At 46.8% G+C, this 26,873-nt stretch overlaps 1 pseudogene across 1 annotated transcript in view; it reads left to right on the top strand.

Annotated features, from left to right (window-relative positions):
* The window catches only part of LOC124021751, a 28,115-nt pseudogene extending 1,727 nt beyond the window's left edge, over positions 1-26,388 (top strand). Inside the window, exons 2-10 of the transcript XR_006836307.1 lie at positions 2,555-2,682; positions 2,969-3,081; positions 4,658-4,833; positions 8,944-9,115; positions 10,904-11,069; positions 11,684-11,887; positions 18,996-19,123; positions 22,284-22,437; positions 26,170-26,388. The product of XR_006836307.1 is annotated as a fumarate hydratase, mitochondrial-like (transcript). The remainder of the gene's footprint in view (positions 1-2,554; positions 2,683-2,968; positions 3,082-4,657; positions 4,834-8,943; positions 9,116-10,903; positions 11,070-11,683; positions 11,888-18,995; positions 19,124-22,283; positions 22,438-26,169) is intronic.
* The last annotated feature ends 485 nt before the right edge of the window (positions 26,389-26,873 follow it).

Here is a 26,873-nt window from a genome sequence, read left to right as displayed (position 1 = left end):
TGCTGTGGAATAAGTTCCATGTAGTCATGGCTCTATGTGGTACTGTGGAATAAGTTCCATGTAGTCATGTCTCTATGTGGTACTGTGGAATAGAGTTCCATGTAGTCATGGCTCTATGCAGTACTGTGGAATAAGTTCCATGTAGTCATGGCTCTATGTAGTACTGTGGAATAGAGTTCCATGTAGTCATGGCTCTATGTAGTACTGTGGAATAGAGTTCCATGTAGTCATGGCTCTATGTGGTACTGTGGAATAGAGTTCCATGTAGTCATGGCTCTATGTAGTACTGTGGAATAAGTTCCATGTAGTCATGGCTCTATGTAATACTGTGGAATAGAGTTCCATGTAGTCATGGCTCTATGTCTGTGGAATAGAGTTCCATGTAGTCATGGCTCTATGTAGTACTGTGGAATAGAGTTCCATGTAGTCATGGCTCTATGTAGTACTGTGGAATAGAGTTCCATGTAGTCATGGCTCTATGTAGTACTGTGGAATAGAGTTCCATGTAGTCATGGCTCGACATAGTACTGTGGAATAGAGTTCCATGTAGTCATGGCTCGACATAGTACTGTGGAATAGAGTTCCATGTAGTCATGGCTCTATGTAGTACTGTGGAATAGAGTTCCATGTAGTCATGGCTCTATGTAGTACTGTGGAATAGAGTTCCATGTTGTCATGGTTCTATGTAGTACTGTGGAGTAGAGTTCCATGTAGTCATGGCTCTATGTGGTACTGTGGAATAGAGTTCCATGTAGTCATGGCTCTATGTAGTACTGTGGAGTAGAGTTCCATGTAGTCATGGCTCTATGTAATACTGTGGAGTAGAGTTCCATGTAGTCATGGCTCTATGTAATACTGTGGAATAGAGTTCCATGTAGTCATGGCTCTATGTAGTACTGTGGAATAGAGTTCCATGTAGTCATGGCTCTATGTAATACTGTGGAATAGAGTTCCATGTAGTCATGGCTCTATGTAGTACTATTAGAGTTCCAGAGTCATGGCTCAGTACTGGAGTAGGTTCCATGTAGTCATGGCTCTATGTAGTACTGTGGAATAGAGTTCCATGTAGTCATGGCTGTACTGTGGAATAGAGTTCCATGTAGTAGCGCCATGTCCTCACTTTCACTGTGGTACTGTGGAACAGAGTTCCATGTAGTCATGGCTCTATGGAGTCTGTGGAATAGGTTCCATGAGGTCATGGCTCTATGTAGTACTGTGGAATAGAGTTCCATGTAGTCATGGCTCTATGTGCAGGCTGTGAATAGGTTCCATGTAGTCATGGCTCTATGTAGTACTGTGGAATAGAGTTCCATGTAGTCTGTCTAACGTTGTGACAGATTAGATGTGGCTCTATGTAGTACTGTGGAATACAGTTCCATGTAGTCATGGCTCTGTGTACTGTGGACTAGACAGATTAGTCTGGGTACCTGTCTACTGGAATAGAGTTCCATGTAGTCATGGCTCATGTCTACTGTGGAACACAGTTCTAGACTGGGTGCCTCAGTCTACTAACAGTCAATTAACCATGTAGCTAGCCGCAGTCAAATAACCATGTAGCTACACAGTCAAATAACCATGTAGCTACCAGTCAAATAACCATGTAGCAGATTAACCGCAGTCAAATAACCATGATTTAGACTGGGTACCTGTCAAATAACCATGTAGCTGGCAGTCAAATAACCATGTCTAGCCTAACACAGAATAACAGATTAGACTGGGTACCTGTCTACTAACACAGTCAAATAACCATGGGTACCTGTCAAATAACCAGATTACAGATTAGACTGGGTAACCCTGTCAAATAACACAGATTAGACAGATCAAATAACATGGCTACCTGTCTACTAACACAGATTAGACAGATTAGACAAGTACCTGTCTACTAACACAGATCAAATAACCATGTCTACTAACAGTCAAATAACAGATTAGACTGGGTAGTCTGTGTAGCTAGTCAAATAACCATGAACAGATTAACCTGTCAAATAACACAGCTAACCGCAGTCAAATAACCATGTAGCTAACACAGTCAAATAACAGATGTAGCTGGCAGTCAAATAACCATGTCTACTAACACAGATTAGACTGGCTAACGCAGTCAAATAACCATGATTAACAGACCGCAGTCAAAGCCTGGGTACGCAGTCAAATAACCATGTAGCTAACCGCAGTCAAATAACCATGGCTACAGTCAAATAACCCCTAACGCGGTCAAATAACCATGTAGCTAACCGCAGTCAAATAACCATGTAGCTAACCGCAGTCAAATAAGCTAGCTACCAGTCAAATAACCAGTAGCTAACCGCAGTCAAATAACCACAGTCAAATAACCATGTAGCTACGCAGTCAAATAACCATGAGCTAACAGATCAAATAACCATGTAGCTAACTGTCAAATAACCATTAGCTAACCTGTCAAATAACCATGTAGCTAACCGCAGTCAAATAACCATGTAGCTAACCGCAGTCAAATAACCATGTAGCTAACCGCAGTCAATTAACCCCTACTGACTTTTCATCCATGCTATTTGACTGTCTCCATGTTGTTGTTCAGTCTTCAGAGTACAGAATTGAGGCAGACACCTTCGGAGAGCTCAAGGTGCCTGTTGACAAGTATTATGGGGCTCAGACAGTCCGATCCACCATGAACTTCAAGATCGGAGGACCGTGGAGAGAATGCCAGTAAGTTCAGACTAGATGCTACTTCCATCTATCAAGTTGTAGCTTGAGCCCTGAGACAGCGGACTGTGGATCCCTGTGGCTGTAGGTCACCCGTCCCGCCATGTCTCGGGGGGAGGTCTGGGTAGCTCTGTCAAATTGGACACACATCCTTGCAACAATTTCCTGTCCTATTTTCCCCAGATTCAGATCAGACTAAAGGTTACTTCCTGTAATCAGAGTATCGTTGTGTATCAGTGACATCATCGTAGCGCCACACGTCCTCACCACTGTCTTTGGTGTCCAACAGATCCAGGTGATCAAAGCCTTTGGGATCCTGAAGAGGGCTGCTGCAGAGGTCAACAAGGACTACGGACTGGACCCGAGGCTGGCTGATGCCATCGTGCAGGCTGCTGATGAGGTGCCTGATACAGGGGGAACAGCCACACCCACTACAGGAGAGGGTCGCATGACTGTCAACGTTGTGACAGATTAGACTGGGTACCTGTCTACTAACACAGATTAGACTGGGTACCTGTCTACTAACACAGATTAGACTGGGTACCTGTCTACTAACACAGATTAGACTGGGTACCTGTCTACTACACAGATTAGACTGGGTACCTGTCTACTGCCATCGTGCAGGCTGCTGATGAGGTGCCTGATACAGGGAAACAGCCACACCCACTACAGGAGAGGGTACCATGACTACTAACGTTGTGACAGATTAGACTGGGTACCTGTCTACTAACACAGATTAGACTGGGTACCTGTCTACTAACACAGATTAGACTGGGTACCTGTCTACTAACACAGATTAGACAGATCAGACTGGGTACCTGTCTACTAACACAGATTAGACAGATTAGACTGGGTACCTGTCTACTAACACAGATTAGACAGATCAGACTGGGTACCTGTCTACTAACACAGATCAGCCTGGGTACCTGTCTACTAACACAGATTAGACAGATTAGACTGGGTACCTGTCTACTAACACAGATTAGACTGGGTACCTGTCTACTAACACAGATTAGACTGGGTACCTGTCTACTAACACAGATTAGACTGGGTACCTGTCTACTAACACAGATTAGACTGGGTACCTGTCTACTAACACAGATTAGACTGGGTACCTGTCTACTAACACAGATTAGACTGGGTACCTGTCTACTAACACAGATCAGCCTGGGTACCTGTCTACTAACACAGATTAGACAGATTAGTACCTGTCTACTAACACAGATTAGACAGATTAGACTGGGTATCTGTCTGTCTACTAACACAGATTAGACAGATCAGACTGGGTATCTGTCTAGTTGTAACACAGATTAGACAGATCAGCCTGGGTACCAGTCTAACACAGATTCTAACCAGATTAGACAGATCAGACTGGGTACCTGTCTACTAACACAGATCAGCCTGGGTACCTGTCTGGTTCTAACACAGATTAGACAGATCAGCCTGGGTACCTGTCTACTAACACATATTAGACAGATCAGCCTGGGTACCTGTCTACTAACACAGATTAGACTGGGTACCTGTCTACTAACACAGATTAGTCTACTAACACACTGGGTACCTGTCTAGTTCTAACACAGATTAGACAGATCAACCTGTCTACCTAACACAGATTAGACTGGGCCTGTCTGACCTCACAGGTCTGATGTCCATGTTGACCTAACACAGATTAGACTGGGTACCATGTTGACCTAACTCTGGTCTACCTGTCCATGTTACCTCTCAGATCTGATGTCCATGTTGACCTCTCTGGTCTGATGTCCATGATTCCTGGGACCTGTCTACTAACACATGTTGACCTCTCTGGTACCTGTCTACTAACCAGATTAGACTAAGTACATGTTGACCTCTCAGGTCTGATGTCCATGTTGACCTCTCAGGTCTGATGTCCATGTTGACCTCTCAGGTCTGATGTCCATGTTGACCTCTCAGGTCTGATGTCCATGTTGACCTCTCTGGTCTGATGTTCCTTTACCAGCTGGTGTCTGGATGACCATTTTCCTCTGGTGGTGTGCAGACCGGGTCAGGACTCAGTCAACATGACACGTCAACTGAGGTGATCCACAGCCATCGAGATCCTCGGAGGAAGCTGTCTACTAACACAGGACCCTGTCACCCCAACGACAGATCAGACTGGGTACCTGTCTACTAACCATTAGACAGACCTGGGTACTCTGGTAAATGTTGGAAATAAACTGTTTTTCACCCAGATAGAAGATCAGTTTTATTTGGACCCTCAGGTAACAGACTGTAGCGTTTGCCCTCAGGAGGGTAACAGACTGTCTACTAACACATATTAGACAGACTGGGTACCTGTCTGCCCTGGAGGGTAACAGATTTTGCCCTCAGGTCTACTAACACAGACTTAGACAGTTTGCCCTCAGCCTGGGTAACCTGTCCAACACAGATTAACTGGGTACCTGTCTACTAACACAGATTAGACTGGGTACCTGTCTACTAACACAGATTAGACGGTACCTCAGGACTAACACAGATTTGGGAGTAACACAGACTAGCGTTTACCCTCAGAGGTAGACAGACCAAGCACGTACCTGTCAGGAGGGTAACAAAAGATCAGCCTGGGTACCTGTCTACTAACACAGATTAGACAGACAGCGTTTGCCCTCAGGAAACAGACTAGTCTGGGTTTGCCCTCAGGAGGTAACAGACTGGGTACGTTTGCCTAACACAGGACTGGGTACAACTAGTTTTGCCTGCTCAGGAGGGTAACAGACTAAGCGTTTGCCCTGGGTAAGTTTTTGCCCTCAGGAGGTAACAGATAGCTGTTTACCAGTCAGTTCTAACACAGATTAGCGTTTGCCCTCAGGAGGGTAACAGACTGTAGCGTTTGCCCTCAGGAGGGTAACTGTTTGCCCTGTAACAGACGTTTGCCCTCAGGAGGGTAACAGACTGTAGCGTTTGCCCTCAGGAGGGTAAACAGCTGTTTGCCCTCAGGAGGGTTAGACTGTAGCGTTTGTCCACAGGATGGGTATCAAGCTTGCCCTCAGGAGGGTAACAGAGTTTGCCCTCAGGAGGGTAACTGTCTATTTCAGCCATGGTGCCAGACTACTAGCGTTTGCCCTGAGGGTAACAGACTGCGTTTGCCCTCAGGAGGGTAACAGACTTAGCGTTGCCCTTGGTACTTGGTAACAGACTGGTAGCGTTTGCCCTCAGGAGAGGTGCTGACGCGTTTGCCCTCTGGATCAGACTGTACCTGTTGCCCTCAGGAGGGTAGACAGAGCCTGTAGCTGTTGCCCTCAGCAGCAGCCATCCATGTTGCCCTCCTCAGGAGGTCCTGCTGCCCTCTGGTCTAGACAACTGTACCAGTTCCACAGGAGGGTAACTGGACTGAGCATTTGCCCTCTGGAGGTGGCACGACCTGGGTGCCCTCAGGAACACAGTCAACATGTTTGCCCTCAACGAGGTGATCAGCAACAGGGCCATGAGATCCTCGGAGGGATCAGGAGGACCCGTTTGCCCAACACAGGTCAGACAGATCAGCCTGTACCGTTTGCCCTCTGGGACAGGTACAGTTTACTCATGTTGGAATTAGCAGACACGTTTTCACTCAGATTACAGAGCCTGTAGAGCTTGTTCTTATTAGCAGGTACAGGAGGGTACAGACTGTAGCGTTGCCCTCAGGGGTAACAGACTGTAGCGTTTGCCCTCAGGAGGGTACAGACAGCGTTTGCCCTCACAGGGTAACAGACTGTAGCGTTTGCCCTCAGGAGGGTAACAGACTGGGTTTGCCCTCAGGAGGTAACAGACTAGCGTTTGCCCTCAGGAGGGTAACAGACTGTAGCGTACTGCCCTCAGGAGGGTAACAGACTGATGCGTTGCCCTCAGGAGGGTAACAGACTGCCGTTTGCCCTCTGGGTAACAGACTGTAGCGTTTGCCCTCAGGAGGGACAGACTGTGGCGTTTGCCCTCCATGTTGAACTGGTCTGATGTTGCCCTCAGGTGGTAACAGACTGTAGCGTTTGCCCTCAGGAGGGTGCAGACTGTAGCGTTTGCCCTCAGGAGGGTAACAGACTGTAGCGTTTGCCCTCAGGAGGGTAACAGACTGTAGCGTTGCCCTCAGGAGGGTAACAGACAGGTTTGCCCTCAGGAGGTAACAGACTGTAGCGTTTGCCCTCAGGAGGGTAACAGACTGTAGCGTTTGCCCTCAGGAGGGTAACAGACTGTAGCGTTTGCCCTCAGGAGGGTAACAGACTGTAGCGTTTGCCCTCAGGAGGGTAACAGACTGTAGCGTTTGCCCTCAGGAGGGTAACAGACTGTAGCGTTTGCCCTCAGGAGGGTAACAGACCAGCGTTTGCCCTCAGGAGGGTAACAGACTAGCGTTTGCCCTCAGGAGGGTAACAGACTAGCGTTTGCCCTCAGGAGGGTAACAGACTGTAGCGTTTGCCCTCAGGAGGGTAACAGACTGTAGCGTTGCCCTCAGGAGGGTAACAGACTGCGTTTGCCCTCAGGAGGGTAACAGACTGTAGCGTTTGCCCTCAGGAGGGTAACAGACTTAGCGTTTGCCCTCAGGAGTGGTAACAGACTGTGCGTTTGCCCTCAGGAGGGTAACAGACTGTAGCGTTGCCCTCAGGAGGGTAACAGACTGTAGCGTTTGCCCTCAGGAGGTAACAGACTGTAAGCGTTTGCCCTCAGGAGGGTAACAGACAGCGTTTGCCCTCAGGAGGGTAACAGACTGTAGCGTTGCGTTTGCCCTCAGGAGGGTAACAGACTGTAGCGTTTGCCCTCAGGAGGGTAACAGACTGTAGCGTTTGCCCTCAGGGTAACAGACTGTAGCGTTTGCCCTCAGGAGGGTAACAGACTGTAGCGTTTGCCCTCAGGGGTAACAGACTGTAGCGTTTGCCCTCAGGAGGGTAACAGACTGTAGCGTTTGCCCTCAGGAGGGTAACAGACTGTAGCGTTTGCCCTCAGGAGGGTAACAGACTGTAGCGTTGCCCTCAGGAGGGTAACAGATAAGCGTTTGCCCTCAGGAGGGTAACAGACTGTAGCGTTTGCCCTCAGGAGGGTAACAGACTGTAAGCGTTTGCCCTCAGGAGGGTAACAGACTGTAGCGTTTGCCCTCAGGAGGGTAACAGACTGTAGTAACAGTTTGCCCTCAGGAGGGTAACAGACTGTAGCGTTTGCCCTCAGGAGGGTAACAGACTGTAGCGTTTGCCCTCAGGGGTAACAGACTGTTTGCCCTCAGGAGGGTAACAGACTGTAGCGTTGCCCTCAGGAGGGTAACAAGCGTTTGCCCTCAGGAGGGTAACAGACTGTAGCGTTTGCCCTCAGGAGGGTAACAGACTGTAGCGTTTGCCCTCTAACAGAGGCCCTCAGGAGGTAACAGACTGTAGCGTTTGCCCTCAGGAGGGTAACAGACTGTAGCGTTTGCCCTCAGGAGGGTAACAGACTGTAACAGCGTTTGCCCTCAGGAGGGTAACAGACTGTAGCGTTTGCCCTCAGGAGGGTAACAGACTGTAGCGTTTGCCCTCAGGAGGGTAACAGACTGTAGCGTTTGCCCTCAGGAGGTTTGAGCGTTTGCCCTCAGGAGGGTAACAGACTGTGGCGTTTGTCCTCAGGAGGTAACAGACTGTAGCGTTTGCCCTCAGGAGGTAACAGAGCGTTTGCCCTCAGGAGGGTAACAGACTGTAGCGTTTGCCCTCAGGAGGGTAACAGACTAGCGTTTGCCCTCAGAGGAGGGTAACAGACAGCGTTTGCCCTCAGGAGGTTCTGCTAACAGACTGTAGCGTTTGCCCTCAGGAGGGTAACAGACTGCCCTCAGGAGGCGTTTGCCCTCAGGAGGGTAACAGACTGTAGCGTTTGCAGGGTAACAGACTGTGCGTTTGCCCTCAGGAGGGTAACAGACTGTATTGCCCTCAGGAGGGTAACAGACTGTAGCGTTTCCTCAGGAGGGTAACAGACTGTAGCGTTTGCCCTCAGGAGGGTAACAGATCAAGGTAACAACGTTTGCCCTCAGGAGGGTAACAGGAGCGTTTGCCCTCAGGAGGGTATCAGACTGTGCGTTTGCCCTCAGGAGGGTAACAGACTCAGGAGGGTAGCGTTTGCCCTCAGGAGGGTAACAGACTGTAGCGTTGCCCTCAGGAGGGTAACAGACTGTAGCGTTTGCCCTCAGGCGGTAACAGCATTTAGCTGTTTTTATGCATGGCTATCTGATAAGCTCAAGAGTTTGTTTGATATTTAATGTAACTAGTTGGGTGTTCAGAGTATTTGACCTGTAGTTGACCTCTCGTCTTGCAGAGTTCCAACGTACGTTCCCCACGGCCATGCACATCGCAGCAGCCAAGAGGTCCACGAGGTTCTGCTGCCCGGTCTACAACACCTCCACGACGCCCTGCACGCCAAGGCTGTGGAGTTTAAAGACATCATCAAGATCGGACGCACACACACACAGGACGCTGTGCCGTTGTCTCTGGGACAGGTACAGTACACACACACACACACACACACAGGACGCTGTGCCGTTGTCTCTGGGACAGGTACAGTACACACACACAGGACGCTGTGCCGTTGTCTCTGGGACAGGTACAGTACACACACACAGGACGCTGTGCCGTTGTCTCTGGGACAGGTTCAGTACACACACACACACACAGGACGCTGTGCCGTTGTCTCTGGGACAGGTACAGGACGCTGTGCCATTGTCTCTGGGACAGGTACAGTACACACACACAGGACGCTGTGCCGTTGTCTCTGGGACAGGTACAGGACACTGTGCCGTTGTCTCTGGGACAGGTACAGTACACACACACAGGACGCTGTGCCGTTGTCTCTGGGACAGGTACAGGACGCTGTGCCGTTGTCTCTGGGACAGGTACAGTACACACACAGGACGCTGTGCCGTTGTCTCTGGGACAGGTACAGGACGCTGTGCCGTTGTCTCTGGGACAGGGTCAGGACACACTCAACTGTTGCTGGTTTATGATAAACTTGGACAAATTTAATTAATTTCAATACATTTACTTTATTTCCACATTTTGATAGAAGAAACCAAAGTAACAAAAATGAGACCCGTTTTTCTGTGATGTTTTGGAAAAGTGCAGATGTCCCGGTGTACTGGGACAGAGTCAGCAACACTAGTGTGATAACATGCTAGTCTGCTAGATGTCAGACTGTCCTAATGAGCCATTTAAAATGTATTTCTACCAGTAGACTGTCCTAATGAGCCATTTAAAATGTATTTCTACCAGTAGACTGTCACAATGAGCCATTTAAAATGTATTTCTACAGGGTCCCAATGAGCCATATAAACTGTATTTCTACCAGTTTTACATGAATGAGCCATTTAAAATGTATTTCTACCAGTCGACCAACTGTCCCAATGAGCCATTTAAAATGTATTTCTGTTTTGGACCAGTCGACACACTGTCCCAATGAGCCATTTAAAATGTATTTCTGCCAGATGTCAGACTGTCCTAATGAGCCATTTAAAATGTATTTCTACCAACTGTCCTAATGAGCCATTTAAAATGTATTTCTACCAACTGTCCTAATGAGCCATTTAAAATGTATTTCTACCAACTGTCCTAATGAGCCATTTAAAATGTATTTCTACCAACTGTCATAATGAGCCATTTAAAATGTATTTCTACCAACTGTCCCAATGAGCCATTTAAAATGCATTTCTACCAGCCGACTGTCCTAATGAGCCATTTAAAATGGATTTCTACCAGTCGACTGTCCTAATGAGCCATTTAAAATGTATTTCTACCAGTAGACTGTCCCAATGAGCCATTTAAAATGTATTTCTACCAGTCGACCAACTGACCTAATGAGCCATTTAAAATGTATTTCTACCAGTCGACTGTCCTAATGAGCCATTTAAAATGTATTTCTACCAGTCGACCGACTGTCCCAATGAGCCATTTAAAATGTATTTCTACCAGTCGACAAACTGTCCCAATGAGCCATTTAAAATGTATTTCTACCAGCCGACCAACTGTCCTAATGAGCCATTTAAAATGTATTTCTACCAACTGTCCTAATGAGCCATTTAAAATGTATTTCTACCAGTACCAACTGTCCTAATGAGCCATTTAAAATGTATTTCTACCAGTAGACTGTCCTAATGAGCCATTTAAAATGTATTTCTACCAGTAGACTGTCCCAATGAGCCATTTAAAATGTATTTCTACCAACTGTCCCAATGAGCCATTTAAAATGTATTTCTACCAGCCGACTAACTGTCCTGTTTCTCTTGGTTTTGCAGGAGTTCGGTGGGTATGTGCAGCAGGTTAAGTATAGTATTGAGCGAGTGAAGACGGCCATGCCCAGAATATATGAGCTGGCAGCAGGAGGTACTGCCGTGGGCACGGGCCTCAACACGCGCATCGGCTTTGCTGAGAAAGTAGCAGCTACTGTCGCCTCTCTCACAGGTACAGGAGGGCACACACACACACACACACACACACACACACACACACACACACACACACACACACACACACACACACACACACACACACACACACACACACACACACACACACACACACACACACACACACACACACACACACACACACACACACACACACACACACACAAATGGTTATCATAGTCATGTCTGGTCCATGTTTTCTCACTACTGGTGTTCCCCCAGGACTCTGTACTAGGTCCTCTATAATGTATCACTACTGGTGTCCCCCACAGCTCTGCACTAGGTCCTCTATAATGTCTCACTACTGGTGTCCCCCCAGGGCTCTGCACTAGGTCCTCTATAATGTCTCACTACTGGTGTCCCCCCAGGGCTCTGCACTAGGTCCTCTATAATGTCTCACTACTGGTGTCCCCCAGGGCTCTGCACTCGGTCCTGTTTTCTCTGTACACCAAGTCACTTGGTTCTGTCAGAGGGTTTGCATTGTGGTGTGATGGCTGCATTTTACCCTCCCAGCTGTTATCATAAGTCAGACATTACATACTCTGTCAACCTTGAATTGTTTTTGTTTTTATCAAGATCTGTCTACATGATGTCATATCCTGTCTCCAGGTCTGCCTTTCGTGACTGCTCCCAACAAATTTGAGGCTCTGGCGGCCCACGATGCTCTGGTGGAGCTGAGCGGCGCGTTGAACACGGTGGCCGTCAGTATGATGAAGATCGCCAATGATATCCGCTTCCTGGGGTCCGGGCCCCGCTCTGGCCTGGGAGAACTCTGTCTGCCCGAGAACGAGCCTGGTAGCAGCATCATGCCTGGTGAGTTTCCGTAGTCTGGGTCCGGGCCCCGCTCTGGCCTGGGAGAACTATGTCTGCCCGAGAACGAGCCTGGTAGCAGCATCATGCCTGGTGAGTTTCCGTAGTCTGGGTCCGGGCCCCGCTCTGGCCTGGGAGAACTGTCTGCCCGAGAACGAGCCTGGTAGCAGCATCATGCCTGGTGAGTTTCCGTAGTCTGGGTCCGGGCCCCGCTCTGGCCTGGGAGAACTCTGTCTGCCCGAGAACGAGCCTGGTAGCAGCATCATGCCTGGTGAGTTTCCGTAGTCTAGGTCCGGGCCCCGCTCTGGCCTGGGAGAACTCTGTCTGCCCGAGAACGAGCCTGGTAGCAGCATCATGCCTGGTGAGTTTCCGTAGTCTGGTTTTCACCATTGTTGTCAAGCGTAACACGATATAGTTCACTGTCAAATCAAATTCGATTGGTTACATACACGTGTTTAGCAGATGTTATCGCGAGTGTAGCGAAATGCTTGTTTTTCTAGCTCCGACAGTGCAGTAATATCTAACATGTAATCAAACAATGTCACAACTACCCAATACACACAAATCTTAGTAAAGGAATGGAATTAAGAATATATAAATATATGGATGAGCAATGTCAGAGTGGCACAGACTAAAATACAGTAGAATAGAATACAGTATATACATATGAGATGAGTAATACATAGACTAAGATACAGTAGAATAGAATACAGTATATACATATGAGATGAGTAATACATAGACTAAGATACAGTAGAATAGAATACAGTATATACATATGAGATGAGTAATACATAGACTAAGATACAGAATAGAATAGTATGAGATGAGTAATACATAGACTAAGATACAGTAGAATAGAATACAGTATATACATAGACTAAGATACAGTAGAATAGAATACAGTATATACATATGAGATGAGTAATACATAGACTAAGATACAGTAGAATAGAATACAGTATATACATAGACTAAGATACAGTAGAATAGAATACAGTATATACATATGAGATGAGTAATACATAGACTAAGATACAGTAGAATAGTATACAGTATATACATAGACTAAGATACAGTAGAATAGAATACAGTATATACATATGAGATGAGTAATACATAGACTAAGATACAGTAGAATAGAATACAGTATGTACATATGAGATGAGTAATACACAGACTAAGATACAGTATAGAATACAGTATATACATATGAGATGAGTAATACATAGACTAAGATACAGTAGAATAGAATACAGTATATACATATGAGATGAGTAATACATAGACTAAGATACAGTAGAATAGAATACAGTATATACATATGAGATGAGTAATACATAGACTAAGATACAGTAGAATAGAATACAGTATATACATATGAGATGAGTAATACATAGACTAAGATACAGTAGAATAGAATACAGTATGTACATATGAGATGAGTAATGCAGGATATGTAAACACTATTAAGGAGACATTATTAAAGTAGGAAAGGAGTGAAAGAGATCACAGAAAGAGATGGCATAGAACACTAGGGTACTATCTGTCCCAGTGGTCTGGCATTAGCTAAGTGGAACAGAGCTACATGACCCCACCTAACTCCCAGCTGTTATAACAGAGCTACATGACCCCACCTAACTCCCAGCTGTTATATCAGAGCTACATGACCCCACCTAACTCCCAGTTGTTATATCAGAGCTACATGACCCCACCTAACTCCCAGCTGTTATAACAGAGCTACATGACCCCACCTAACTCCCAGCTGTTATAACAGAGCTACATGACCCCACCTAACTCCCAGCTGTTATAACAGAGCTACATGACCCCACCTAACTCCCAGCTGTTATATATCAGAGCTACATGACCCCACCTAACTCCCAGCTGTTATATCAGAGCTACATGACCCCACCTAACTCCCAGCTGTTATATCAGAGCTACATGACCCCACCTAACTCCCAGCTGTTATAACAGAGCTAAATGACCCCACCTAACTCCCAGCTGTTATAACAGAGCTACATGACCCCACCTAACTCCCAGCTGTTATAGCAGAGCTACATGACCCCACCTAACTCCCAGCTGTTATAACAGAGCTACATGACCCCACCTAACTCCCAGCTGTCTGAACAGAGCTACATGACCCCACCTAACTCCCAGCTGTCTGAACAGAGCTACATGACCCCACCCAACTCCCAGCTGTTATAACAGAGCTACATGACCCCACCTAACTCCCAGCTGTTATATCAGAGCTACATGACCCCACCTAACTCCCAGCTGTTATAACAGAGCTACATGACCCCACCTAACTCCCAGCTGTTATAACAGAGCTACATGACCCCACCTAACTCCCAGCTGTTATAACAGAGCTACATGACCCCACCTAACTCCCAGCTGTTATAACAGAGCTACATGACCCCACCTAACTCCCAGCTGTTATAACAGAGCTACATGACCGCACCTAACTCCCAGCTGTTATAACACAGCTACATGACCCCACCTAACTCCCAGCTGTTATAACAGAGCTACATGACCCCACCTAACTCCCAGCTGTTATAACACAGCTACATGACCCCACCTAACTCCCAGCTGTTATAACAGAGCTACATGACCCCACCTAACTCCCAGCTGTTATATCAGAGCTACATGACCCCACCTAACTCCCAGCTGTTATATCAGAGCTACATGACCCCACCTAACTCCCAGCTGTTATAACACAGCTACATGACCCCACCTAACTCCCAGCTGTTATAACAGAGCTACATGACCCCACCTAACTCCCAGCTGTTATAACAGAGCTACATGACCCCACCTAACTCCCAGCTGTTATAACAGAGCTACATGACCGCACCTAACTCCCAGCTGTTATATCAGAGCTACATGACCCCACCTAACTCCCAGCTGTTATAACACAGCTACATGACCCCACCTAACTCCCAGCTGTTATAACAGAGCTACATGACCCCACCTAACTCCCAGCTGTTATATCAGAGCTACATGACCCCACCTAACTCCCAGCTGTTATATCAGAGCTACATGACCCCACCTAACTCCCAGCTGTTATAACACAGCTACATGACCCCACCTAACTCCCAGCTGTTATAACAGAGCTACATGACCCCACCTAACTCCCAGCTGTTATATCAGAGCTACATGACCCCACCTAACTCCCAGCTGTCAGAAATCATCCACGCCACATCTAGGGTGGGTCAGGTTTCAAGATGTATTTTTGTCCAGGACTTTACTTCCCCTTCTTGACCTCTCCTTTATTCAGACAGCCTCTCTAGCTACCCACAACCTGTCTTTAGTCAGACAGCCTCTCTAGCTACCCACAACCTGCCTTTAGTCAGACAGCCTCTCTAGCTACCCACAACCTGCCTTTAGTCAGACAGCCTCTCTAGCTACCCACAACCTGTCTTTATTCAGACTACCTCTAGCTACCCACAACCTGCCTTTATTCAGACAGCCTCTCTAGCTACCCACAACCTGTCTTTATTCAGACAGCCTCTCTAGCTACCCACAACCTGCCTTTATTCAGACAGCCTCTCTAGCTACCCACAACCTGCCTTTATTCAGACAGCCTCTCTAGCTACCCACAACCTGCCTTTATTCAGACAGCCTCTCTAGCTACCCACAACCTGCCTTTATTCAGACAGCCTCTCTAGCTACCCACAACCTGCCTTTATTCAGACTTCCTCTCTAGCTACCCACAACCTGCCTTTATTCAGACAGCCTCTCTAGCTACCCACAACCTGCCTTTATTCAGACAGCCTCTCTAGCTACCCACAACCTGCCTTTATTCAGACAGCCTCTCTAGCTACCCACAACCTGCCTTTTGTTCAGACAGCCTCTCTAGCTACCCACAACCTGCCTTTATTCAGACAGCAGCACAATAACATGTTCAAATCCAAATCAAATCAAATTTTATTTGTCACATACACATGGTTAGCAGATGTTAATGCGAGTGTAGCGAAATGCTTGTGCTTCTAGTTCCGACAATGCAGTGATAACCAACAAGTAATCTAACTAACAATTCCAAAAAAAACTACTGTCTTATACACAGTGTAAGGGGATAAGGAACATGTACATAAGGATATATGAATGAGTGATGGTACAGAGCAGCATACAGTAGATGGTATTGAGTACAGTATATACATATGAGATGAGTGTGTAGACAAAGTAAACAAAGTGGCATAGTTAAAGTGGCTAGTGATACATGTGTTACATAAGGATGCAGTCGATGTTGTAGAGTACAGTATATACATATGCATATGAGATGAATAATGTAGGGTAAGTAACATTATATAAGGTAGCATTGTTTAAAGTGGCTAGTGATATATTTACATCATTTCCATCAATTCCCATTATTAAAATGGCTGGAGTTGGGTCAGTGTCAATGACAGTGTGTTGGCAGCAGCCACTCAATGTTAGTGGTGGCTATTTAACAGTCTGATGGCCTTGAGATAGAAGCTGTTTTTCAGTCTCTCGGTCCCAGCTTTGATGCACCTGTACTGACCTCGCCTTCTGGATGATAGCGGGGTGAACAGGCAGTGGTTCGGGTGGTTGTTGTCCTTGATGATCTTTATGGCCTTCCTGTAACAACGGGTGGTGTAGGTGTCCTGGAGGGCAGGTAGTTTGCCCCCGGTGATGCGTTGTGCAGTCCTCACTACCCTCTGGAGAGCCTTACGGTTGAGGGCGGAGCAGTTGCCGTACCAGGCGGTGATACAGCCCGCCAGGATGCTCTCGATTGTGCATCTGTAGAAGTTTGTGAGTGCTTTTGGTGACAAGCCGAATTTTTTCAGCCTCCTGAGGTTGAATAGGCGCTGCTGCGCCTTCTTCACGACGCTGTCAGTGTGAGTGGACCAATTCAGTTTGTCTGTGATGTGTATGCCGAGGAACTTAAAACTAGCTACCCTCTCCACTACTGTTCCATCGATGTGGATAGGGGTGTTCCCTCTGCTGTTTCCTGAAGTCCACAATCATCTCCTTAGTTTTGTTGACGTTGAGTGTGAGGTTATTTTCCTGACACCACACTCCAAGGGCCCTCACCTCCTCCCTGTAGGCCGTCTCGTCGTTGTTGGTAATCAAGCCTACCACTGTTGTGTCGTCCGCAAACTTGATGATTGAGTTGGAGGCGTGCGTGGCCACGCAGTCGTGGGTGATTTCAAAGGGTAAGGATCCTACACTGATGAACTGATTACAGAACAGTTTCTACTAAAGGCCTTGACATGACATGAAGGGGATCGTGCTGATGGACTGATTACAGAACAGTTTCCTCTGAAGGCCTTGACATGACATGAAGGGGATCGTGCTGATGGACTGATTACAGAACAGTTTCCTCTGAAGGCCTTGACATGACATGAAGGGGATCGTGCTGATGAACTGATTACAGAACAGTTTCCTCTGAAGGCCTTGACATGACATGAAGGGATCGTGCTGATGGACTGATTACAGAACAGTTTCCTCTGAAGGCCTTGACATGACATGAAGGGGATCGTGCTGATGAACTGATTACAGAACAGTTTCCTCTGAAGGCCTTGACATGACATGAAGGGGATCGTGCTGATGAACTGATTACAGAACAGTTTCCTCTGAAGGCCTTGACATGACATGAAGGGGATCGTGCTGATGGACTGATTACAGAACAGTTTCTACTAAAGGCCTTGACATGACATGAAGGGGATCGTGCTGATGGACTGATTACAGAACAGTTTCCTCTAAAGGCCTTGACATTTAGGAGAGCCTTGAAAGTGGTGCTGTCCAGTGTTTTACCCTCCTCTCAGAAGTCGTGTTGTTGACCTCTGTTCAGCTGTGTTGTTGTAGGATGTCAGCAGGTTGTGATTGGAGCTCGCGTAACGTTACAGCCCTACCTTGGACTGGGTTTAGTTTATTTGCACAAGTAGAACAGTTTGTAACTGTGGGGTTTTAACCAATGTGTATTTGAACCATGGGGTTTTAACCAATGTGTGTTTTAACCATGGGGTCTTAACCAATGTGTGTTTTAACCACAGGGTCTTAACCAATGTGTGTTTGAACCACAGGGTTTTAACCAATGTGTGTTTTAACTAATATGAGTTTGACCCACAGGGTTTTAACCAATGTGTGTTTTAACCATGGGGTTTTAACCAATGTGTGTTGTGTTTTAACCATGGGGTCTTAACCAATGTGTGTTGTGTTTTAACCATGGGGTCTTAACCAATGTGTGTTTGACCCACAGGGTCTTAACCAATGTGTGTTTGAACCATGGGGTTTTAACCAATGTGTGTTTTAACTAATATGGGTTTGACCCACAGGGTTTTAACCAATGTGTGTTTGAACTAATATGAGTTTGACCCACAGGGTTTTAACCAATGTGTGTTTTAACCATGGGGTTTTAACCAATGTGTGTTTGAACCATGGGGTTTTAACCAATGTGTGTTTGAACCATGGGGTTTTAACCAATGTGTGTTTTAACTAATATGGGTTTGACCCACAGGGTTTTAACCAATGTGTGTTTGAACCATGGGGTTTTAACCAATGTGTGTTTTAACTAATATGGGTTTGACCCACAGGGTTTTAACCAATGTGTGTTTTAACCATGGGGTTTTAACCAATGTGTGTTTTAACCATGGGGTTTTAACCAATGTGTGTTTGAACCATGGGGTTTTAACCAATGTGTGTTTGAACCATGGGGTTTTAACCAATGTGTGTTTTAACTAATATGGGTTTGACCCACAGGGTTTTAACCAATGTGTGTTTGAACCATGGGGTTTTAACCAATGTGTGTTTTAACTAATATGGGTTTGACCCACAGGGTTTGAACCAATGTGTGTTTTAACCATGGGGTCTTAACCAATGTGTGTTTGAACCATGGGGTTTTAACCAATGTGTGTTTGACCCACAGGGTTTTAACCAATGTGTGTTTGAACTAATATGGGTTTGACCCACAGGGTTTGAACCAATGTGTGTTTTAACTAATATGGGTTTGACCCACAGGGTTTGAACCAATGTGTGTTTTAACTAATATGGGTTTGACCCACAGGGTTTGACCCACAGGGTTTTAACCAATGTGTGTTTGAACTATAATATGTGTTTGACCCACAGGGTCTTAACTGTGTGAATGTATATCTTCCAGGGAAAGTTAACCCCACCCAGTGTGAGGCCATGACCATGGTAGCAGCCCAGGTGATGGGAAACAACGTGGCTGTGACCATCGGGGGCAGCAACGGACACTTTGAGCTTAACGTCTTCAAGCCAATGATGGTAAGAACTGATATCACCATGGACTGAGACACTGCTAATAGGCCAGTTACACCATGGACTGAGACACTGCTAATAGGCCAGTTTCACCATGGACTGAGACACTGCTAATAGGCCAGTTTCACCATGGACTGAGACACTGCTAATAGGCCAGTTTCACCGTGGACTGAGACACTGCTAATAGGCCAGTTTCACCATGGACTGAGACACTGCTAATAGGCCAGTTTCACCGTGGACTGAGAATGCTAATAGGCCAGTTTCACCGTGGACTGAGACAATGCTAATAGGCCAGTTTCACTGTGGACTGAGACAATGCTAATAGGCCAGTTTCACCGTGGACTGAGACACTGCTAATAGGCCAGTTTCACCGTGGACTGAGACACTGCTAATAGGCCAGTTTCACCGTGGACTGAGACAATGCTAATAGGCCAGTTTCACCGTGGACTGAGACACTGCTAATAGGCCAGTTTCACCGTGGACTGAGACACTGCTAATAGGCCAGTTTCACCGTGGACTGAGACACTGCTAATAGGCCAGTTTCACCATGGACTGAGACACTGCTAATAGGCCAGTTTCACCGTGGACTGAGACAATGCTAATAGGCCAGTTTCACCGTGGACTGAGACACTGCTAATAGGCCAGTTTCACCGTGGACTGAGACAATGCTAATAGGCCAGTTTCACCGTGGACTGAGACACTGCTAATAGGCCAGTTTCACCGTGGACTGAGACACTGCTAATAGGCCAGTTTCACCATGGACTGAGACACTGCTAATAGGCCAGTTTCACCGTGGACTGAGACAATGCTAATAGGCCAGTTTCACCGTGGACTGAGACACTGCTAATAGGCCAGTTTCACCGTGGACTGAGACACTGCTAATAGGCCAGTTTCACCATGGACTGAGACACTGCTAATAGGCCAGTTTCACCGTGGACTGAGACAATGCTAATAGGCCAGTTTCACCATGGACTGAGACACTGCTAATAGGCCAGTTTCACCATGGACTGAGACACTGCTAATAGGCCAGTTTCACCGTGGACTGAGACAATGCTAATAGGCCAGTTTCACCATGGACTGAGACACTGCTAATAGGCCAGTTTCACCGTGGACTGAGACAATGCACTGAGACACTGCTAATAGGCCAGTTACACCATGGACTGAGACACTGCTAATAGGCCAGTTTCACCATGGACTGAGACACTGCTAATAGGCCAGTTTCACCATGGACTGAGACACTGCTAATAGGCCAGTTTCACCGTGGACTGAGACAATGCTAATAGGCCAGTTTCACCGTGGACTGAGACACTGCTAATAGGCCAGTTTCACCGTGGACTGAGACACTGCTAATAGGCAAGTTTCACCGTGGACTGAGACACTGCTAATAGGCAAGTTTCACCGTGGACTGAGACACTGCTAATAGGCCAGTTTCACCGTGGACTGAGACACTGCTAATAGGCCAGTTTCACCATGGACTAAGACAATGCTAATAGGCCAGTTTCACCGTGGACTGAGACACTGCTAATAGGCCAGTTTCACCGTGGACTGAGACAATGCTTTGTATTTATTATGGATCCCTATTAGTTCCTGCCAAGGCAGCAGCTACTCTTCCTGGGGTTTATTATGGATCCCCATTAGTTCCTGGGGTTTATTATGGATCCCCATTAGTTCCTGCCAAGTTAGCAGCTACTCTTCCTGGGGTTTATTATGGATCCCCATTAGTTCCTGGGGTTTATTATGGATCCCCATTAGTTCCTGCCAAGTTAGCAGCTACTCTTCCTGGGGTTTATTATGGATCCCCATTAGTTCCTGCCAAGGCAGCAGCTACTCTTCCTGGGGTTTATTATGGATCCCCATTAGTTCCTGGGGTTTATTATGGATCCCCATTAGTTCCTGTCAAGGCAGCAGCTACTCTTCCTGGGGTTTATAATAATTAACCATAATTTGCAAATAAATTCATTAAAAATCCTACAATATGATTTTCTGGATTTCTTTCTAACTTTGTCTGTCATAGTTGAAGTGTACCTATAATAAACATTACAGGCCTCTCATCTTTTCAAGTGGGAGAACTTGCACAATTGGTGGCTGACTAAATATTATTTTGCCCCACTGTATAGTGCGTATGTAGTCATGGCTCTATGTAGTACTGTGGAATAGAGTTCCATGTAGTCATGGCTCTATGTAGTACTGTGGAATAGAGTTCCATGTAGTCATGGCTCTATGTAGTACTGTGGAATAGAGTTCCATGTAGTCATGGCTCTATGTAGTACTGTGGAATAGAGTTCCATGTAGTCATGGCTCTATGTAGTACTGTGGAATAGAGTTCCATGTAGTCATGGCTCTATGTAGTGCTGTGGAATAGAGTTCCATGTAGTCATGGCTCTATGTAGTGCTGTGGAATAGAGTTCCATGTAGTCATGGCTCTATGTAGTACTGTGGAATAGAGTTCCATGTAGTCATGGCTCTATGTAGTACTGTGGAATAGAGTTCCATGTAGTACTGTGGAATAGAGTTCCATGTAGTACTGTGGAATAGAGTTCCATGTAGTACTGTGGAATAGAGTTCCATGTAGTCATGGCTCTATGTAGCACTGTGGAATAGAGTTCCATGTAGTACTGTGGAATAGAGTTCCATGTAGTCATGGCTCTATGTAGTGCTGTGGAATAGAGTTCCATGTAGTCATGGCTCTATGTAGTACTGTGGAATAGAGTTCCATGTAGTCATGGCTCTATGTAGTACTGTGGAATAGAGTTCCATGTAGTACTGTGGAATAGAGTTCCATGTAGTACTGTGGAATAGAGTTCCATGTAGTCATGGCTCTATGTAGTACTGTGGAATAGAGTTCCATGTAGTACTGTGGAATAGAGTTCCATGTAGTACTGTGGAATAGAGTTCCATGTAGTCATGGCTCTATGTAGCACTGTGGAATAGAGTTCCATGTAGTACTGTGGAATAGAGTTCCATGTAGTCATGGCTCTATGTAGTACTGTGGAATAGAGTTCTCAGCCAGGCTGCTGGGGGATGCCTCAGTCATAATATAACTCCTCCTCCTCCTCCTCTCTTCCTCCTCCCAGATTAAGAACGTGTTGAACTCAGCCAGGCTGCTGGGGGATGCCTCAGTCATAATGTAACTCCTCCTCCTCCTCCTCCTCTCTCCTCCTCCCAGATTAAGAACGTGTTGAACTCAGCCAGGCTGCTGGGGGATGCCTCAGTCTCCTTCACTGATAACTGTGTGGTGGGCATTGAAGCAAACATCGACAGGATCAACAAACTCATGAACGAGTCCTTGATGCTGGTCACCGCCCTCAACCCACACATAGGTAAGTGTCGTAGTACCGTACCTGCTTCCAGGTAGTCTACCTACATACAGCAGGGGACCAAAAGTCATGAAGGAGATCTAGATATCTGCTCTCTAGAGACAGCAGGAGTGGTAGAGATACTCTGAATGTGGTGCTACCTGTCCCAGACCTGCTGTTTTCAACTCTCTAGAGACAGCAGGAGCGGTAGAGATACTCTGAATGTGGTGCTACCTGTCCCAGACCTGCTGTTTTCAACTCTCTAGAGACAGCAGGAGAGGTAGAGATACTCTGAATGTGGTGCTACCTGTCCCAGACCTGCTGTTCTCAACTCTCTAGAGACAGCAGGAGTGGTAGAGATACTCTGAATGTGGTGATACCTGTCCCAGACCTGCTGTTTTCAACTCTCTAGAGACAGCAGGAGCGGTAGAGATACTCTGAATGTGGTGATACCTGTCCCAGACCTGCTGTTTTCAACTCTCTAGAGACAGCAGGAGTGGTAGAGATACTCTGAATGATCGGTGTTGAAAAGCCAACTGACATTTACTCCTGAGATGCTGACCTGTTGCACCCTCGACAACCACTGTGTTTATTATTATCTGACCCTGCTGGTCATTTATGAACATTTGAACATCTTGGCCATGTTCTGTTATAATCTCTACCCGGCACAGCCAGAAGAGGACTGGCCACCCCTCATAGCCTGGTTCCTCTCTAGGTTTATAATCTCTACCCGGCACAGCCAGAAGAGGACTGGCCACCCCACATAGCCTGGTTCCTCTCTACCCGGCACAGCCAGAAGAGGACTGGCCACCCCACATAGCCTGGTTCCTCTCTACCCGGCACAGCCAGAAGAGGACTGGCCACCCCACATAGCCTGGTTCCTCTCTAGGTTTCTTCCTAGGTTTTGACCTTTCTAGGGAGTTTTTTCCTAGCCACCGTGCTTCTACACCTGCATTGCTTGGGGTTTTTGTTCAGCACTTTGAGATATCAGCTGATGTAAAAAGGGCTTTATAAATACATTTGATTTGATTTACTGTTCAGAATACAACTGCAGGAGAAATCAACAGGTTATCCATCGGTCTTTCGCTTGTAACCACTAGAGGGCAGTAACTCACAGTCCCAAGTTTCAACAGTGCTGAGATTCACCAGACTGTGATGTGATTATTGTCAATGAGATGTTTTGCTCTACAGCACAGTGAGTCTGTCTACTGCAGTAGATGGAGTCCTACTGAGACAGTCCACTCTGTCTGGTGGCTTAGTGTGTAGGGAGTCCACTCTGTCTGGTGGCTTAGTGTGTAGGGAGTCCACCCTCTGTCTGGTGGCTTAGTGTGTAGGGAGTCCACCCTCTGTCTGGTGGCTTAGTGTGTAGGGAGTCCACCCTCTGTCTGGTGGCTTAGTGTGTAGGGAGTCCACCCTCTGTCTGGTGGCTTAGTGTGTAGGGAGTCCACCCTCTGTCTGGTGGCTTAGTGTGTAGGGAGTCCACCCTCTGTCTGGTGGCTTAGTGTGTAGGGAGTCCACCCTCTGTCTGGTGGCTTAGTGTGTAGGGAGTCCACCCTCTGTCTGGTGGCTTAGTTTGTAGGGAGTCCACCCTCTGTCTGGTGGCTTAGTGTGTAGGGAGTCCACTCTGTCTGGTGGCTTAGTGTGTAGGGAGTCCACTCTGTCTGGTGGCTTAGTGTGTAGGGAGTCCACTCTGTCTGGTGGCTTAGTGTGTAGGGAGTCCACTCTGTCTGGTGGCTTAGTGTGTAGGGAGTCCACTCTGTCTGGTGGCTTAGTGTGTAGGGAGTCCACTCTGTCTGGTGGCTTAGTGTGTAGGGAGTTCACCCTCTGTCTGGTGGCTTAGTGTGTAGGGAGTCCACCCTCTGTCTGGTGGCCTAGTGTGTAGGGAGTCCACTCTGTCTGGTGGCTTAGTGTGTAGGGAGTCTGCTGGTGGGAGTGTCATGTCCTCTCTCCCCTGTCAGACACTGTGGTTAACAGGAGCCCCATCAGACACTGTGGTTAACAGGAGCCCCATCAGACCCAGCTGCCCCTGTCTCCCCTGTCAGACACTGTGGTTAACAGGAGCCCCATCAGACACTGTGGTTAACAGGAGCCCCATCAGACACTGTGGTTAACAGGAGCCCCATCAGACCCAGCTGCCCCTGTCAGACACTGTGGTTAACAGGAGCCCCATCAGACCCAGCTGCCCCTGTCAGACACTGTGGTTAACAGGAGCCCCATCAGACCCAGCTGCCCCTGTCAGACACTGTTGTTAACAGGAGCCCCATCAGACCCAGCTGCCCCTGTCAGACACTGTTGTTAACAGGAGCCCCATCAGACACTGTGGTTAACAGGAGCCCCATCAGACCCAGCTGCCCCTGTCTCCCCTGTCAGACACTGTGGTTAACAGGAGCCCCATCAGACACTGTGGTTAACAGGAGCCCCATCAGACCCAGCTGCCCCTGTCAGACACTGTGGTTAACAGGAGCCCCATTAGACCCAGCTGCCCCTGTCTCCCCTGTCAGACACTGTGGTTAACAGGAGCCCCATCAGACCCAGCTGCCCCTGTCTCCCCTGTCAGACACTGTGGTTAACAGGAGCCCCATCAGACCCAGCTTCCCCTGTCAGACACTGTGGTTAACAGGAGCCCCATCAGACCTTATGTATTGAATAGGGACATTACAGAACCCAGGAGTTCTCTGTTGGGACGTTACAGAACCCTGGAGTACTCTGTTGGGACGTTACAGAACCCTGGAGTTCTCTGTTGGGACGTTACAGAACCCAGGAGTTCTCTGTTGGGACGTTACAGAACCCAGGAGTTCTCTGTTGGGACGTTACAGAACCCAGGAGTTCTCTGTTGGGACGTTACAGAACCCAGGAGTTCTCTGTTGGGACGTTACAGAACCCAGGAGTTCTCGGTTGGGACGTTACAGAACCCAGGAGTTCTCGGTTGGGACGTTACAGAACCCAGGAGTTCTCGGTTGGGACGTTACAGAACCCAGGAGTTCTCGGTTGGGACGTTACAGAACCCAGGAGTTCTCTGTTGGGACGTTACAGAACCCAGGAGTTCTCTGTTGGGACGTTACAGAACCCAGGAGTTCTCTGTTGGGACGTTACAGAACCCAGGAGTTCTCTGTTGGGACGTTACAGAACCCAGGAGTTCTCTGTTGGGACGTTACAGAACCCAGGAGTTCTCGGTTGGGACGTTACAGAACCCAGGAGTTCTCTGTTGGGACGTTACAGAACCCAGGAGTTCTCGGTTGGGACGTTACAGAACCCAGGAGTTCTCGGTTGGGACGTTACAAGAACCCAGGAGTTCTCGGTTGGAACGTTACAAGAACCCAGGAGTTCTCGGTTGGAACGTTACAAGAACCCAGGAGTTCTCTGTTGGGACCGCCAACTGTCACGACCACATACAATACTTATTTTCCACCATAATTTGCAAATAAATTCATTAAAAATCCTACATTGTGATTTTCTGGATTTTTTCTTCTAATTTTGTCTGTCATAGTTGAAGTGTATCTATGATGAAAATTACAGGCCTCATCTTTTTAAGTGGGAGAACTTGCACAATTGGTGGCTGACTAAATACTTTTTTGCCCCACTGTATATTGTCTTCGAGGGTCTGCTATTGGTTCCTTAATTGTGTTCTGAGGCTCAGGTCTTCAGTGTTTAGACGTTGAGGAAGTAGAAGGTCAATGTTTTGTCATCAATCTCAGTCTTAATGATGCTTCTGTATTTTAACGTCTGAATTTCATCCCTTCTCCATCTTCTCAACAGGTTATGACAAAGCTGCTAAGATTGCCAAGACGGCTCACAAAGAGGGAGGAAATCTCAAGGAAACTGCCATCAAGCTAGGATACCTGACTGCAGAAGAGTTTGACGCGTGGGTCAAGCCACACGAGATGCTGGGACCCAAGTAGAACAACACGCTGCAGAATGTCTATGGTTATAAATGTCTTGTCTTTGTACAAATAAAAACATGTTTCTTTGTTGGAACACATTGTTGTATATTATTTAAACCTTATTTTACCAGGTTAGTTGACTGAGGACACACTGTTGTATATTATTTAAACCTTATTTTACCAGGTTAGTTGACTGAGGACACATTGTTGTATATTATTTAAACCTTATTTTACCAGGTCAGTTGACTGAGGACACATTGTATATTATTTAAACCTTATTTTACCAGGTCAGTTGACTGAGGACACATTGTTGTATATTATTTAAACCTTATTTTACCAGGTCAGTTGACTGAGGACACATTGTATATTATTTAAACCTTATTTTACCAGATCAGTTGACTGAGAACACACATTGCTGTCATTTACAGCAACGACTTGGGGAATAGTTCCAGGGGAGAGGAGGGAAATGAATGAGCCAAAGCTGTTCCCTTCCTCAGTGCAGGAACAGACAGGCCTGATCTATGAATTAGATGTTCCATTCATTAAGTGCAGGAACAGACAGGCCTGATCTATGAATTA

The sequence above is a fragment of the Oncorhynchus gorbuscha genome, unplaced genomic scaffold (genome assembly GCF_021184085.1).
Source record: "Oncorhynchus gorbuscha isolate QuinsamMale2020 ecotype Even-year unplaced genomic scaffold, OgorEven_v1.0 Un_scaffold_1202, whole genome shotgun sequence".
Classification (NCBI taxonomy): Eukaryota; Metazoa; Chordata; class Actinopteri; order Salmoniformes; family Salmonidae; genus Oncorhynchus; species Oncorhynchus gorbuscha.
Note: the sequence above shows the minus strand (reverse complement) of the source record. Positions and strands in the feature narration are given on the sequence as shown.